The sequence below is a fragment of the Ziziphus jujuba genome, chromosome 2, assembly GCF_031755915.1.
Source record: "Ziziphus jujuba cultivar Dongzao chromosome 2, ASM3175591v1".
In the NCBI taxonomy this organism is placed as follows: domain Eukaryota; kingdom Viridiplantae; phylum Streptophyta; class Magnoliopsida; order Rosales; family Rhamnaceae; genus Ziziphus; species Ziziphus jujuba.
This window is the reverse complement of record NC_083380.1, coordinates 22,043,252-22,058,423: the sequence shown is the minus strand read 5'-3', so window position 1 is coordinate 22,058,423 and position 15,172 is coordinate 22,043,252. Positions and strand designations below refer to the sequence as shown.

The window sequence follows — 15,172 nt, the reverse complement described above, 5'->3', positions numbered from 1 at the left end:
CTTTTGAGCACCTAAAACACCATTAGTGAATGAGTGTTTTAGTTTGACTTATCAATAGGCCTTCCATCACCTATTGTGGCATCTTCATTATATACCAAGGTTTCTAATCACAGTTTGGTTAGGGGTCAAGGTGACCATTAGAACTTGAACATAATTAGATCCGGGCTAATATAATAAGGGTTTAGGAGTAGGTCGTCCTAGGTTCGTATGATATAAGGAAGACGCCACAGCAGGTGATGGAAGTCCTATTGATAAGTCAAACTAAAACACTCACTCTCTGATGGTGTTTTAGGTGTTCAAAAGAACAAAGAGAATTCAATCTCACAATTAATTTTCTATATAAAATTCAAGCTTGATTTCCCATTGAAAATAAGCCTTTAAATAGGCTAAGATTAAAAATCAAAAACCCTAAAAAAATTAATTCAAAACGGGACTCAAAGTGTGGAGAAAAAGAAAGTACAGAAAAGGAAAGTGCCTAATTTTTCCAAGTTTCTTAAACTAATTTGGATTAATTAACTCTTCTATTTTGAATTAGGAATTAATTAACTTACAATTGAAATACTAAAATAATAACTTTCCTAAACTTATTTTTCCAGCAAGTAAATAAATAAAAATCAAAATAAAAGACTAATTTCCTAAAACAAAAAGTCAAAATCAAATTAGGAAAGTAGTTGACTAGTTTGACTACTAAGGTATCTTTAACCAATCTCCAATTTGTTTGGGCTCCAAATTAGCTTCCATATGCCATGTAGGATGCGAAATATGATTAATAATGATTCGCACACGTTGCCCCTTGATTGGAATAAGTCAAACAAGAAGAAAAGTCAAAGCCAGCGCCAAAATAGCACATGTTCGGCCAAATTGATATGCTGTCCGTACAAGTCCTTTTTAGATGCTTTTGACTCTGTCTTGGCTAGATTGCATGTCCTTTTAATGATATTTTTTGAGTACATGAAGTGTTAGAACCATTCCTTGATGCCTGGACTCCATAAATGCACCAAACTACTACCCAGGTCCATATCGGCTTCCACCACTTGTATGCCCAAACAGGTTTTGGATCTTCGGCTATGGACAAGTGTTCTTGAGAATGAATCACCCCTGAATAAAAGCGGCAAATTTATCCCTAAACATCTTAGCTTGAGTGATGTGTAAAATCAACTCGCAAGTGCACGAATCGTTTTCAAGTAATAAAGTGGAAAAATAGGGTTGTCGTACCCAAGGGATTAAGTATTTAGTACCAAAGATAATTAGGTTTTGGTAATATTTGAACTAAAATTTAAGATGGCAATTGAAAACTAAATAAACTAAATTAAACAAAGCAATCAATTAAAATTAGATCAATTTCAAGTAAGAGAGAGAATTGAATAATTATGAATACTAGGGCATTTGATTTCACCACTAACTATTCCAATTTAATTACTTAAATATGTAAATTTAATTAACTAGTAATTTTGTTAACCATACTTAATCACAAAATTAATCAAAAGTAGTTTCCACTCACAGTTGATAATATTCACATAACCTAATTTATTCCTTCCGGCCTATAAATTAAATCATGCAAATTCATCAAGCATAGATTAAGCAAATAATATGGCATGAGACATAACTATTTTCCAATCAATTATGCATTCATGTAAATCATTGGAGATCCATAATATTATCCTTTTCCAAGCTCAAATATTATTAAAATCATTCATTCCTTCCGGCCTATGAAAGCATTAAGTATACCAATGATTTATTAACAAAACATATTACTAATTAAATAAAACTTAACATATATTAAAATAATTAAACCTTCATAGTTAGGGCTACATCATAGCCCTAGCTATGAAAATTAGTTCATGGTAAAAATAATTTCAACATCCATAATTATTAAAAATAATAAGATTCACAATTAAAGAAAAAGGAAAAGAGAATAAAAACTATTGAAGAAATTCTCCTCCAAGAGCTCTCAAAGTAGTAGCCTTCTTCTCCAAGCAAGCCCACGTCTCTCTGCCTCCTCCAAGCTCTTCAATTGATCTTCTAAAACTCTAAAACTTTAAAACCCTAGAATCCTTAAGAGAATCTTAGAAACTCCCAAAATTTGGTTTGTTTCTATGTAAGCCTCCTAAAAGCTCTTAAATAACTCTCTAAACTTATATATCTTCCTTCAATGTGGTGGGGGCTATATATATAGGGCCTTGGGAATCTTTTTCTCTCTTTATTTTCAATATGGGAGTCTTGGAAGATACCTTTTTTAGGCCATGAAAAGGGTTGGACGAATTTCATGTGTAAAAAGGAAACTGTATATTACTTGCTCTCTACTACTTTCCTTTTATCTAATTCCTCCTAAAAAAATAGTTAATTAGTCTAATTTACCCTTAATGAAGCATGTGACATGACATGTGCCTCATTAATGATAAATTAACCAATTATTGCCACTTATTTTTATCTTGGCCCTCAAATTGCCTTGATTCCCTTTTTTGATCAATGGTGGAGATTTAACTAGAATATTATTTTTTATAAATTCTAAACTTTAAATGATGATAACTCTTTGCTCGCACCTCGAAATCCAAAAATAACGAGACATTTGAAATCCTCAGATCCTGATGATTCATATGACATCCACTTCCATCATGAAATTCCCGATAGAATCTTTATGGAATCTTCAATGTATCTTTTTGGAATCTTTTTAATGCTTAGTCCGTTCGAGCTCAAATCTTGCTTCCCACCATAATTCGACCCAAGGAATCCATTTTTATGGTTGTTTTCTTAAAATTCTTCCTCTTTTACCTAGATTAAGAAAAATACATAATTAAGTATCTTTCCATAACAAATTAACACAAACTAACAAATATTAAGCTATGAATATGGCATAAAATCATCAATATTTTAGACCTAACATTGAGCCCTAGTTGATACGAACCTAGGACGACCTGCTCCTAAACCCGTATTATATTAGCCCGGATCTTTAATTAAGTTCAAGTTCTAATGGAATGGACCTCAACCCCTAACCAACCTGTGGTTAGAAACCTTGGTATAATGTAGACGCCACAATAGGGGATGGAAAACCTATTGATAAGTCAAGCTAAAACAACCAATTCTCTAATGGTGTTTTAGGTGTTCTCAAAGAACAAAGAGATAATTAATCTCACAAGTATTTTCTTAATCAAATCAAAGTTGTCTTCATATTGAAAAATAAGCCTTTAAATAGGCTTTGAAAGAAACAAAATAAACCCTAAAAACCCTAGGAAAAACCGGCCACACACATAAAGAAACCTAGTTGGCCGCAACTATACTTCCTTTCCTAATCTAAGTTTGATTAATTAATTCCTTTATATTAAATTAGGAATTAATTAATTTACAATAAAATAAAAACCTTCCTAAAGTTATTTGTCCAGAAAATAAATAAAAACCCAAAAAGAAAGAAAAGTCAATCGCACATTAGGTAACAAGTTGACTTTGACATCTAGGCGGAATTATATCTTCAACCGAGCTAACTTGTGTTTGGCCAAGCTAACTGATGTCTGTCTGAGCTAAGTTGTGTCTGGCCGAGCTAACGGATGTCTGTCCGAGCTAAGTTGTGTCTGGCTGAGCTAACTGATGTTTGTCCGAGCTAAGTTGCATCCGATGTCCCAAGTCCAAGATTAGATGTCCGAAGCAAGACTCCGAGTCAGAGATCAGATGTCTGAGGCAAGGCTCCGAGTCAGAGATCAGATGTCTAAGGCAAGACTCCGATGTCCGAGACAAGGGTGTCCGATATAAAATATCTGAGAAAAGGGTGTCCGATATATGAGTATCCGATGTATTAGCCTCCACCACTTGGATACTTAAAACAGGTCTTTTATCTTCAGGTATGGACAAGCCCTTTTGAGAATGAATTACTCTTTGGATAAAGGTAGCAAGGTTATCCTTAAACCTCTTAGCTTGAGCCCTAGTGATCGGTCCAGTCTTCATCTGTCTCGGATCAGTACCCAGCGAGTTGTCGGTGGTGCGAGCTCGGGCGGGTTTGCATCACTAGTGATTGGCTAGGTCTTCATCCATACCGAGTCAGAACCCTAGCGGGTTGTCGGTTGTGTGGGCTTGGATGGAATCACATCATTGTACAGTAATGCAAAACCCTGAGAAATTTAGAACGTAAAGCTCTAATACCAAACTAATAGGATCCGCCCCGGGAACCCTCCCAGGACCTCCCGGGTGGTCTCATCTAGTAAATACATGGACAACCGAATACAAGTAATATCAATAATACCTCAACATATAAATATAAAACCACAACAATACAAAGTCCACAACTATGGCCCACAACCAGCCTATAGCATTACAGGCCATAGCTATGCACATAAATACTATGGACTCTATTAAGTCCCATAATTAAATCAGAGCATTCTAAGAGTGTCAACAAAGTTTAGGAGTACAAATAAATAATAAATGAGCCTGGAAAGATAGAGCTAAGATGAAGAAAAGATAAATACTATTGCTGTCGTGGAAGAAGCAAAGTGACAAGCTATGTGCGAGGTAGACTGCTACTAACTCCCTGGACCAAGGAAAACGAATTTAAAACAATAAAATGTAATATAAAGAAATCTCAGTGAGTGGCATAGTATAATAGAAAAATAATAATTTATTTCCATAAAAATATTTCTCTCAAGACCTCTCATTCCACTCGTTTAAAAAGTTCCCCGTTTAAAAATCATTTCACAAAACCCGAACTTATACCCCGATTTAATATCATAAAATCGATGCTTAAAAGTATAAAGTGAATGATCATTGTAATATTATAAAATATCTTACTCAAGATATAAATATTGAGCATAAAATATTATAAATACAGTTCCACAAAATAAATATGAAAGCGCAGTAATAACCATAATATTTGAAAACCAACAACATACTCAAACGTATACAATGTACCATACAATATACCAATTCGTAAATCGTGGGATACACCCATCTTATGACCCTCAATATATGAACATGTTGTGGAAATAATAAACCGTCGGGACGTACCCAACCTCATGGTTCATAGCAATAATAAATTGTTGGGTGAAATCAACCTTACAGTACCATGGTAATAATAATAAACCATCGGATAAACCCGACCTTACGGTCTGTGGCAATAATAAACCGTTAGGTGAGACCAACCTCACGGCACCGTGGTAATAATAATAAATCGTTCGATAAACCCGACCTCACGGTCTATGACAATAATAAACCTTTAGGTGAGACCAACCTCACAGCACCGTGGCAAGCCTAATGTGCTATAATATAATATTGAACCGAAATTCTAGTACTATATGGTATATCAGTTAAAAATAACCAATACAGTATCCTTAAAACAATCTCGTAAGATCATATATACTTTTTCAAACAATAAAGTATCATAAATCGTAATTTAATATTTAAAAAGTGCTGCTTTTTTAGATATTCCAAAAATTTTCAAATCATCATTTCATGCTAAACCAAAAATACCACAGTGAAATATATTCACCATAAACCAATTTTAAACACATAAAATTATAAAATATTTAAACATGTTTAACATCATATAATTTTCAATCTGCTTTCTCAAATTAATTAATTTCTAAAATGATTTAAAACCTCAATTCAAATATCAAGATATTTAAATACCACAAGTCTATTTATGAACTCATTAAAGTTGAAAATCACTTAAAATATTGTCAAAAATTACATAAAAGGATAACACATATTTGTGAAATGCAGATATTTATATATGTATAAAAAAATATTTCAATCAAATGGTATATACGTAAAATATTTAAACCACATATATATTGTACTATATACCCAAAATATTTAAAAATAATATAACCATTCACTGTACTGCAGATGCTCACTCCTGCTACCCTGCAAGACTGCATCCAGATTCAACATGAGTGTCTGTAATATAATAAAATATTTCTCAAGCTCCAAATAACTAAACCAAAGACATTTGTATGACCTAAATGTCTTAAACTGATTTATACTACTAGAAAACTATGTAGATTGGACATCGAACGATCCAATTATACCGCGTATCCTTAGGACCCGGTATCCAAAATTGGGGATTTTTGCCTGAAAACTAACCTTTCAAAATTACCTTCTAATGGTCCTCATAATATCCAATTTTACTAATCCAACTCTAATTTTAACCAATTTGACGAATTTTGTCCAAACACGGTTCCAATTTATCCGATACTTAACTAATTTATCCAAAAATTGAAAAATTATCAAATGACCTCCAAAATTCACAAAATTTATATCCACGAAAATCCCAAGGGATAAGGAACTCAGTAGTAAGCTCACCTTGGTCCAAAGGCTCCTCCGGTGGCCAGAAAACTCGGTTGAAGCTTCCGCCAAACTCCCTATTGTTGTATCTCTCAAACGGTGAGGAATCTGGGAAAAATAACCACGGAAATGAGCTCAAAGGGTCCAAAAATGGTAGGGTATGTGTATGGGTTCACCTGAAACGGCCAAAAAACATGAAAATCCGGCGACCCACCTCGCCTTCGCCGTCTAGATCCAGGCCCGTCCGGCTACTGTTTGCCATGAAATTTCACGGACAAGCTCACCTTGACATGGGCTTCCTCCTTGGCTAGTGCATGTACAAGGTTGGTGGCCAGAATGGGCAAAAATGGCGATGAACTTGTTCTTCATTAAATGGGTCAAAACGACCCAGTTGGAACCCATGGGTCTGGAAGGAGAATTTTTTGGGTTTTGGGGATAAAATGGTTATTTTGGAAATTGGTTTCCTATTTGACACACTTATCAAGGCTTATATAGAGTTTTTGGTCACTAACAGACAAAAACTGGGGATTGGTTTGGATAATGATATAAAACTTATACTTAAAATTTGTCAGAACCATAACTTTTTATCAGTAACTTAGCATTTGGCGTGCCATCATTTTATGAACTCATATTGATGAGATCTACACAATGATACCTCTGTCAAACAAAAAATATTAACCATTAAAAAAGTCAACTTGGACCCACATATTGTTCACTTTGTCAAACCTGGTCCAACTTATGAAAACATGTGTATTTTGGTACGGGTTGTTACAAGGTTCTTTTTTTTTTTTTTTTTCCTAGGTTGTTACACTTTAATTAAGGCATCCTGATGTTTTGTTTTTAGGCTTTTTTGGTGTTGTTGGTTTTTGTTAGTTTGTCTTTTTCTAGGATTTTGGAGAGGAATATGTCTAATCATTCTGCTAATGTATGTGTCTTTGTTTATAGCGGGAAGATTATATGTGAGAAGCTTTTTTGTACTCTAGTGTCATATCTTAACAAGAGGACTATCTGATATTAGTTTGGCTCAATTTAATGGTTTCATTTTAAATTTGTGGCATTTAAGGGTAGTGATTTAAATTTTGTTTTCGCATGCCTGGTTTGGCATTAAGACTTTACAAATGACTTTGCTGCTTCTAAAAATTCGGTTGTTGCATTCCCTAAAAAATAATAATATGCACAAATGTAAGTTTTCCTGTTGTTGATGTGTTGCTTATGATGTGTTTGTTGGAGTTAGGTGTGGTTTTGGGTTCACTTGCCCAAAAGTATTGTACACAAGGTGTTAGTCTTGTGCACAACCTTTAATTCGATTTTTTGTTTGATGTTTAGGTGATTTTTGTATTTGTTTTTGGTATGGTGATAATTAGGATTGTTAAGGTTTTGTTTTTGAAGAAAGAAGAAGAAGATGAAGAGATGTTAAAGTAGGCCACACAAAGCTAAACAGCAAACTAATTCATTTTTGCTTTTCATTCATTTGTTACATATCTAGATACAAAACTTGTCTCATACATGTGAGGTGTGTGTGGGACCAAATGGAAGTCTTTAAAATTCAAATTTACACATTTCCCACTCAAAATTATGATACATAACCTTTCAACCACCAGCCTCGTATATGAGTGCATAATTATAGCAAGAGTTGGTGAGATTTTGAATTTCAAAAAACTGTCTCCACCTAATCCTATACTACTACTTTGACCAGATGGCAGCTTGGGATATCTTCATCCAAATTCCTTGAATTTTTGCATGCGGCATGTTGAAATATCAAGGATGAAATCTTGATGGATTTTGGTTTGCACAAAGTGGCAAGATTATGATACAAACCTAGCGTCGACCTACTCCTAAACCCGTATTATATTAGCCCGGATCTAATTATGTTCAAGTTCTAATGGTCACCTTGACCCCTAACCAACCTGTGATTAGAAACCTTGGTATATAATGAAGATGCCACAATAGGTGATGGAAGGCCTATTGATAAGTCAAACTAAAACACTCATTCACTAATGGTGTTTTAGGTGTTCAAAAGAACAAAGAGAATTCAATTTCACAAATAATTTTATGTATAATGGTATCAGAGCCAAATTTTGTTCAGGTTTGATTTATCTTTATTTGCTTTAGTTGTTTTTGTGTTATTCTACAATTTTAGCATAAGGTTAAGGGTGCATCCATCCCATACACGTTCTGCATCATCAAAAAAAAAAAAAGAAAATTCATTCCTAGTTGAATTAGGTTTCCTAGTTTTATCGTATTTTTGTTTCCTAGTTTGTTGGTTTTTTTTTTCATCATTATTCTTGTTAATTTTGGTTTTCGTTGATTTTTTTTTTGCTGTTTTAGTCTTAAATATTTGCATTCATATATTCAAAAAAAAAAAACAAAACAAAACAAAAAATCGCACAATTTGAATTTTTGATTGGGAGGTAACAGGTTTGGTGTTTATTTTGGAGTCGGAATTGTAATTTTGGAAATTATTCTTGCTACTGCAGTTGTTTATGTTCTGTGAGTGAAAAAAAAATTGATACGAACCTAGAGTGACCTGCCTCTAAACTCGTAACAAAGATTGAATTAGGACTATCTAATTACAAGTTATCAATGGAAGACCTCGACCCGTTACCTATATTTGAGGTAAGAACCTTGGTATAGTGAAGATGCTACAATAGGGTGCAGAGCAACCTATTGATAAGTCGAATTTGAACTCCACAAAAAAAGCTTGAAAAAGTTTGATATAGTTCTTAAAGAACCAAAAGAATCGCTCTCACTTTGAATCAAAATTGTAATCTCCTCTTTATTCATGACTTATGTACCTTTAAATAGGCAAAATAAATTACAAATCTTTCCTAAATTTGCTAAAAGTAAAGGTGGAATAATAATGGATGAAAATTAGGTTTAGGAAACCTAATTTTGATAGGTTTAGGAAACCTAATGTGGTTAGGTTTAGGAAACATAATTTAGCTCCTAGTTTTCTAATTTGAATGGCCTTTAATTTTTTGACCAATTCAACTCTAATAAAATTAGGAAAGTAATTTAAAAACCTAATAAAAACTAGATTGGGAAAGTAAATAGGCAACATGCCAAAATCCAATCAAAACATAAATAAAAATTAATATTTTCCTAATTATAAAATTTGGTCAAGCTTAGTTGGATGCCATGTCACCATATGATGCCACATCACCATGTTGTAGAAGTCCATGCGTTAAACGCTCTTTCACATTGGCATCCACCATCCCAATCATATGGACCAATTTTAGTTCATCTTCACTAATGAACTTGCTTCCTTGGGTTGTGAACACCTCCTAGATTAAACCATTTAGTGCCTCTTTCAATCTCTTTGTTCGTGCTCGGGTTATGGATCCTGTAGACATTTGAAGTGGATCTGGGCTCCATCTTGAAGGGCTCTTGGTCATGTCCTCATCAGGTTACCACCTTTTCGACACTTCTCCTAGGTAATCTTGCTAGAGACATTAAGGAGAGTCCTTAATGCCTCAAATCTGGTCTTTCCAAGTGGCTTTATGAACACATCCTCAAGGTTATCCTCCGAATTCACATACTCCAAAGAGACTTCTCCAAGATCTTCAACTCCCTTAAGGAATGATATTTCACCGGAATATGTTTTGTTCTTCCATGTTGTACTCGGTTCTTGGCTATTGAAATTACTGAAGTGCTGATGATGGTTGGACTTTCTTGAGTATGACCAAGATCCCCCATCAACTTTCTTAACCGAATACATTGGTATGCATAAGATGAGCAAGTAATGTATCCGGCTTCCACAGTACTTTGAGCCATTGTGCTTTGCTTCTTTGCATTCCATGAGAAAGGACCTCTCCCAAGTGAAACCAAGTAGCCCGAAGTACTCCTCATATCATCAATGTAGCCTGGCCAATCACTAGTGCCCTTAAGATACCTAAGAACTCTTTTAGCACCTTTAAAATGAGTTTGGGTGGGTGCTTGCATGTATCTTGAATGCACACACATGGCATACATAATATCAGGTCTAAATGAGCACACATAAAGCAAAATACCAATTAAGAATCGATAAAGAGTAGGATTTACCGTTGGTGTGCCATCCTCCTTTTGGTACTTCTCTCCTTAGATCATTAGAGTGCTCATTGGATTGCATTCTTCAAGATTAAATTTCTCCAAAAGATCCTTAATATACTTTTCTTGTAATATAAATATCCCTCTTTGACCCAAGCTAGAAATCTCAAACTCCTTCTCAAGTTCATGCCTTAGCTTCTCCACATTCCTTGGGCCCTGACTGGTGACCAATAGGTCATCCACATACAAAAAAACCAGTATCATGCTTCCTGCAACCCTCACATACAAAGTGGGTTCATTTTGACTCCTTTTAAAGCCATGTCCAAGCAAGTAGCCATCTATCCTTCCATACGAAGTGATGAGGACATGACCAAGAGCCCTTCAAGATGGTGCCCAGATCCACTTCAAATGTCTAGAGGACCCATAACCCGAGCATGAGCAAAGAGATTGAAAGAGGCACTAAATGGTTTAATCCAGGAGGTGTTTACAACCCAAGGAAGCAAGTTCATTAGTGAAGATGAACCAAAATTGGTCCATATGATTGGGATGGTGGATGCCAACCTGAAAGAGCGTTTAACGCATGGACTTCTACAACATGGTGATGTGGCATCATATGGTGACATGGCATCCAACTAAGCTTGGCCAAATTTTATAATTAGGAAAATATTAATTTTTATTTATGTTTTGATTGGATTTAGGCATGTTGCCTATTTACTTTCGTAATTTAGTTTTTATTAGGTTTTTAAATTACTTTCCTAATTTTATTAGAGTTGAATTGGTCAAAGAATTAAAGGCCATTCAAATTAGGAAACTAGGAGCTAAATTAGGTTTCCTAAACCTATCAAAATTAGGTTTCCTAAACCTAATTTTCGTCCATTATTATTCCACCTTTACTTTTAGCAAATTTAGGAAAGCTTTGTAATTTATTTTGCCTATTTTTAAGCTCATAAGTCATGAATAAAGGGGAGATTACAATTTTGATTCAAAATGACAGTGATTCTCTTAGTTCTCTAAGAACTATATCGAACTTTTTCAAGCTTTGTTTGTGGAGTTCAAATTTGACTTATCAATAGGTTATTCCACACCCTATTGTGGCGTTTTCACCATACCAAGGTTCTTACCTTAAATATAGATAACGGGTCGAGGTCTTCCATTGATAACTTGTAATTAGACGGTCTAATTCAATTTTTGTTACGGGTTTAGAGGCAGGTCGCTCTAGGTTCGTATCAGCCTACATCATAGCCCTAGCTATGAGAATTAGTTTATGGCAAAACTATATTCAACATCCATAATTATAAAAAAAAAAAAAGTAATAATAATAAGGTTCGCAATTAAATAGATAAGAGAAGAGGAATAAAAACTAGTGAAGAAATCCTTCAAAAGCTCTCTAAGTTGTGGCCTTCTTCTCCAAGAAAATCCACGTCTATGCCTTCTCTGAGCTGTCCAATTGATCTCCTAAAATTCTAAGACTTTAAAACCTTAGAACCCTTAAAAAAATTTTAAAAACTCTCAAAATTTAGTTTGTTTCTATTTAAGCCTCCTAAATGCTCTTAAATAACTCTCTAAACTTGTATATCTTCATTCAATGAGATGGGGGCTATATATATATAGGACCTTGGTAATATTTTTGTCTCGTTATTTTCTATGTGAGTCTTGGAATATATCTTTTTTAAGCAATCAAACGGGGTTCGACGAATTTCATGTGTAAAAACAAAGCTTGATATTACTGTTAGGTCTAAAATATTGATGATTTTATGCCATATTTATAGCTTAATATTTGTTAGTTTGTGTTAATTTGTTATGGAAAGATACTTAATTATGTATTTTTCTTAATCTAGGTGAAAGAGGAAGAATTTTAAGAAAACAACCATAAAGATGGATTCTTTGGGTCGAATTATGGTGGGAAGCAAGATTTGAGCTCGAACGGACTAAGCATTAAAAAGATTCCAAAAAGATACCTTGAAGATTCCATAAAGATTCTATCGAGAATTTCATGGCGGAAGTGGATGTCATATGAATCATCACAATTTGAGGATTTCAAATGTCTCGTTAGTTTTGGATTTCGAGGTGCGAGCAAAGAGTTATCATCATTTAAAGTTTAGAATTTATAAAAAATAATATTCTAGTTAAATCTCCACCATTGATCAAAAGAGGGAATCAAGGGAATTTGAGGGCCAAGATAAAAACAAGTGGCAATAATTGGTTAATTTATCATTAATGAGGCACATGTCATGTCACATGCTTCATTAAGGGTAAATTAGACTAATTAACTATTTTTTTTTAGGAGGAATTAGATAAAAGGAAAGTAGTAGAGAGCAAGTAATATACAGTTTCCTTTTTACATATGAAATTCGTCCAACCCTTTTCATGGCCTAAAAAAGGTATCTTCCAAGACTCCCACATTGAAAATAAAGAGAGAAAAAGATTCCCAAGGCCCTATATATATAGCCCCCACCACATTGAAGAAAGATATACAAGTTTAGAGAGTTATTTAAGAGCTTTTAGGAGGCTTAAATAGAAACAAACCAAATTTTGGGAGTTTCTAAGATTCTCTTAAGGGTTCTAGGGTTTTAAAGTTTTAGAGTTTTAGAAGATCAATTGGAGATCTTGGAGGAGGCAGAGAGACGTGGGTTTGCTTGGAGAAGAAGGCTACGACTTTGAGAGCTCTTGGAGGAGAATTTCTTCAATAGTTTTTATTCTCTTTTCCTTTCTCTTTAATTGTGAATCTTATTATTTTTAATAATTATGGATGTTGAAATTGTTTTTACCATGAACTAATTTTCATAGCTAGGGCTATGATGTAGCCCTAACTATGAAAGTTTAATTATTTTAATATATGTTGAGTTTTATTTAATTAGTAATATGTTTTGTTAATAAATCATTGGTATACTTAATGCTTTCATAGGCCGGAAGGAATGAATGATTTTAATAATATTTGAGCTTGGAAAAGGATAATATTATGGATCTCCAATGATTTACATGAATGCATAATTGATTGGAAAATAGTTATGTCTCATGTCATATTATTTGCTTAATCTATGCTTGATGAATTTGCATGATTTAATTTATAGGCCGGAAGGAATAAATTAGGTTTTGTGAATATTATCAATTGTGAGTGGAAACTACTTTTGATTAATTTTGTGATTAAGTGTGGTTAACAAAATTACTAGTTAATTAAATTCACATATTTAAGTAATTAAATTGGAATAGTTAGTGGTGAATCAAATGCCCTAGTATTCATAATTATTCTCTCTCTTACTTGAAATTGATCTAATTTTAATTGATTGCTTTTGTTTAATTTGGTTTATTTAGTTTTCAATTGCCATCTTCAATTTTAGTTCAAATATTATCAAAACCTAATTATCTTTGGTACTTAATACTTAATCCCTTGGGTACGACAACCCTATTTTTCCACTTTATTACTTGAAAACGATTCGTGCACTTGCGAGTTGATTTTACACATCAAGTTTTTGGCGCCGTTGCCGGGGATTAAGGCATTAATATTAATTCGGATTGGGTTTAGTAGTACTTTGAATATTGTTTTCTTATTTAAAATTTTTATATTTATTTCTTAATTTTGGTTTTAGTGTTGCATGCTAGGGTTTTAATTCTTTGCTTGTTTGGCCAACTTGCTTTGAATTTTTAATACTTATTTTGTGGTACTTGAAACCAAAATTGTGTTTTTAATTTATTGGTGCTTAGGTTACAAGTCTAGCATACTTAGGGATTTTAGTATTTTTTTTTTATTTGTTTGGTTGAATAAGATTAGGTTTAGCATACTTTTAGTTGAAATTTTAGTTTGGCATAATTGTTTACTTTAAAAGCATACCTGCACAAAAGGGTTTAATTTTTTTTTTTTTAATTAAATACATTTGGTTCATTATTTCCTAGAGTTATTTTCATTTATCTTTTAGTTAAGTGTTAGTTTATTTTTCTTTATCTAATTTTTTTTACTTGCTCTCTTTTTAGGAATTAGGTGTTGTGTATGATTCATAGTGGTGATCAAGAGTTCAAGGAGGGAGTTGACTTAGAAAATAAACCAGCACCTAGAAAACAAGCCATAAGGGGTACTTGGGTACGTATAGACCAAGGAACTCAAGAAGGTGCAATGGAAAACCAAAGAGAAGATGATTTGCCCATATGCGAGTATGCTGCTCACAAGAAAGTTGGTGATTTGTCTTGCATAAGGAGACCACCCATTGAAGCAAACAATTTTAAAATTGAAGCATCTACTACTTCTTTGCTTAATAATGTTCAATTTTGTGGTTTGCCTCATGAAGATCCAAACATGCATATTTCTAATTTTCTTCAATTGTGTGATATGTCTAAACAAAATGGTGTTTCTGATGATGCTTTTCGATTAAGACTTTTTCCTTGGTCTCTTAGAGACAAGGCAAAAGTGTGGTTAAATTCTTTACCTGCAGGTACTATCACTACATGGGATGCTATGGAGGCAAAATTCCTAGACAAATTCTTTCCTCCATCAAAGACCGCAAAATTGAAAAGTGATATAAACAATTTTTGTCAATGGGACCAAGAGACTTTGTATGATGCATGGGAGCGCTTCAAGGAACTATTAAGAAGATGCCCACACCATGGTTTTTCAACATGGATACAGGTACAGATTTTCTATAATGGTCTAGATTATGGTAACAAACAATTGGTAGATGCATCTGCAGGAGGTTCTTTAATGAAGAAGAGGCAATCAGAAGCATTTGAATTAATTGAAGAGATGGCCCATAATAACTACCAATATCCAAGTGAGAGGAGACTAAATGGAAGAAGTCAAGTAAAGGCCGTGGAAGACGTTGATATTAACAACTTAGGAGCTCAACTTGCAACCCAATTCATGAAGACCTTGAACACTCAATTTGGTCAA

At 33.7% G+C, this 15,172-nt stretch overlaps 1 non-coding gene across 1 annotated transcript; it reads right to left on the bottom strand.

Annotated features, from left to right (window-relative positions):
* Positions 1 to 14,788: 14,788 nt before the first annotated feature.
* On the bottom strand, positions 14,789 to 14,895 carry LOC125422787 (small nucleolar RNA R71). Its single transcript, XR_007241282.1, has one exon. It is a non-coding gene; the product is annotated as a small nucleolar RNA R71 (small nucleolar RNA).
* Between the last annotated feature and the right edge of the window lie 277 nt (positions 14,896 to 15,172).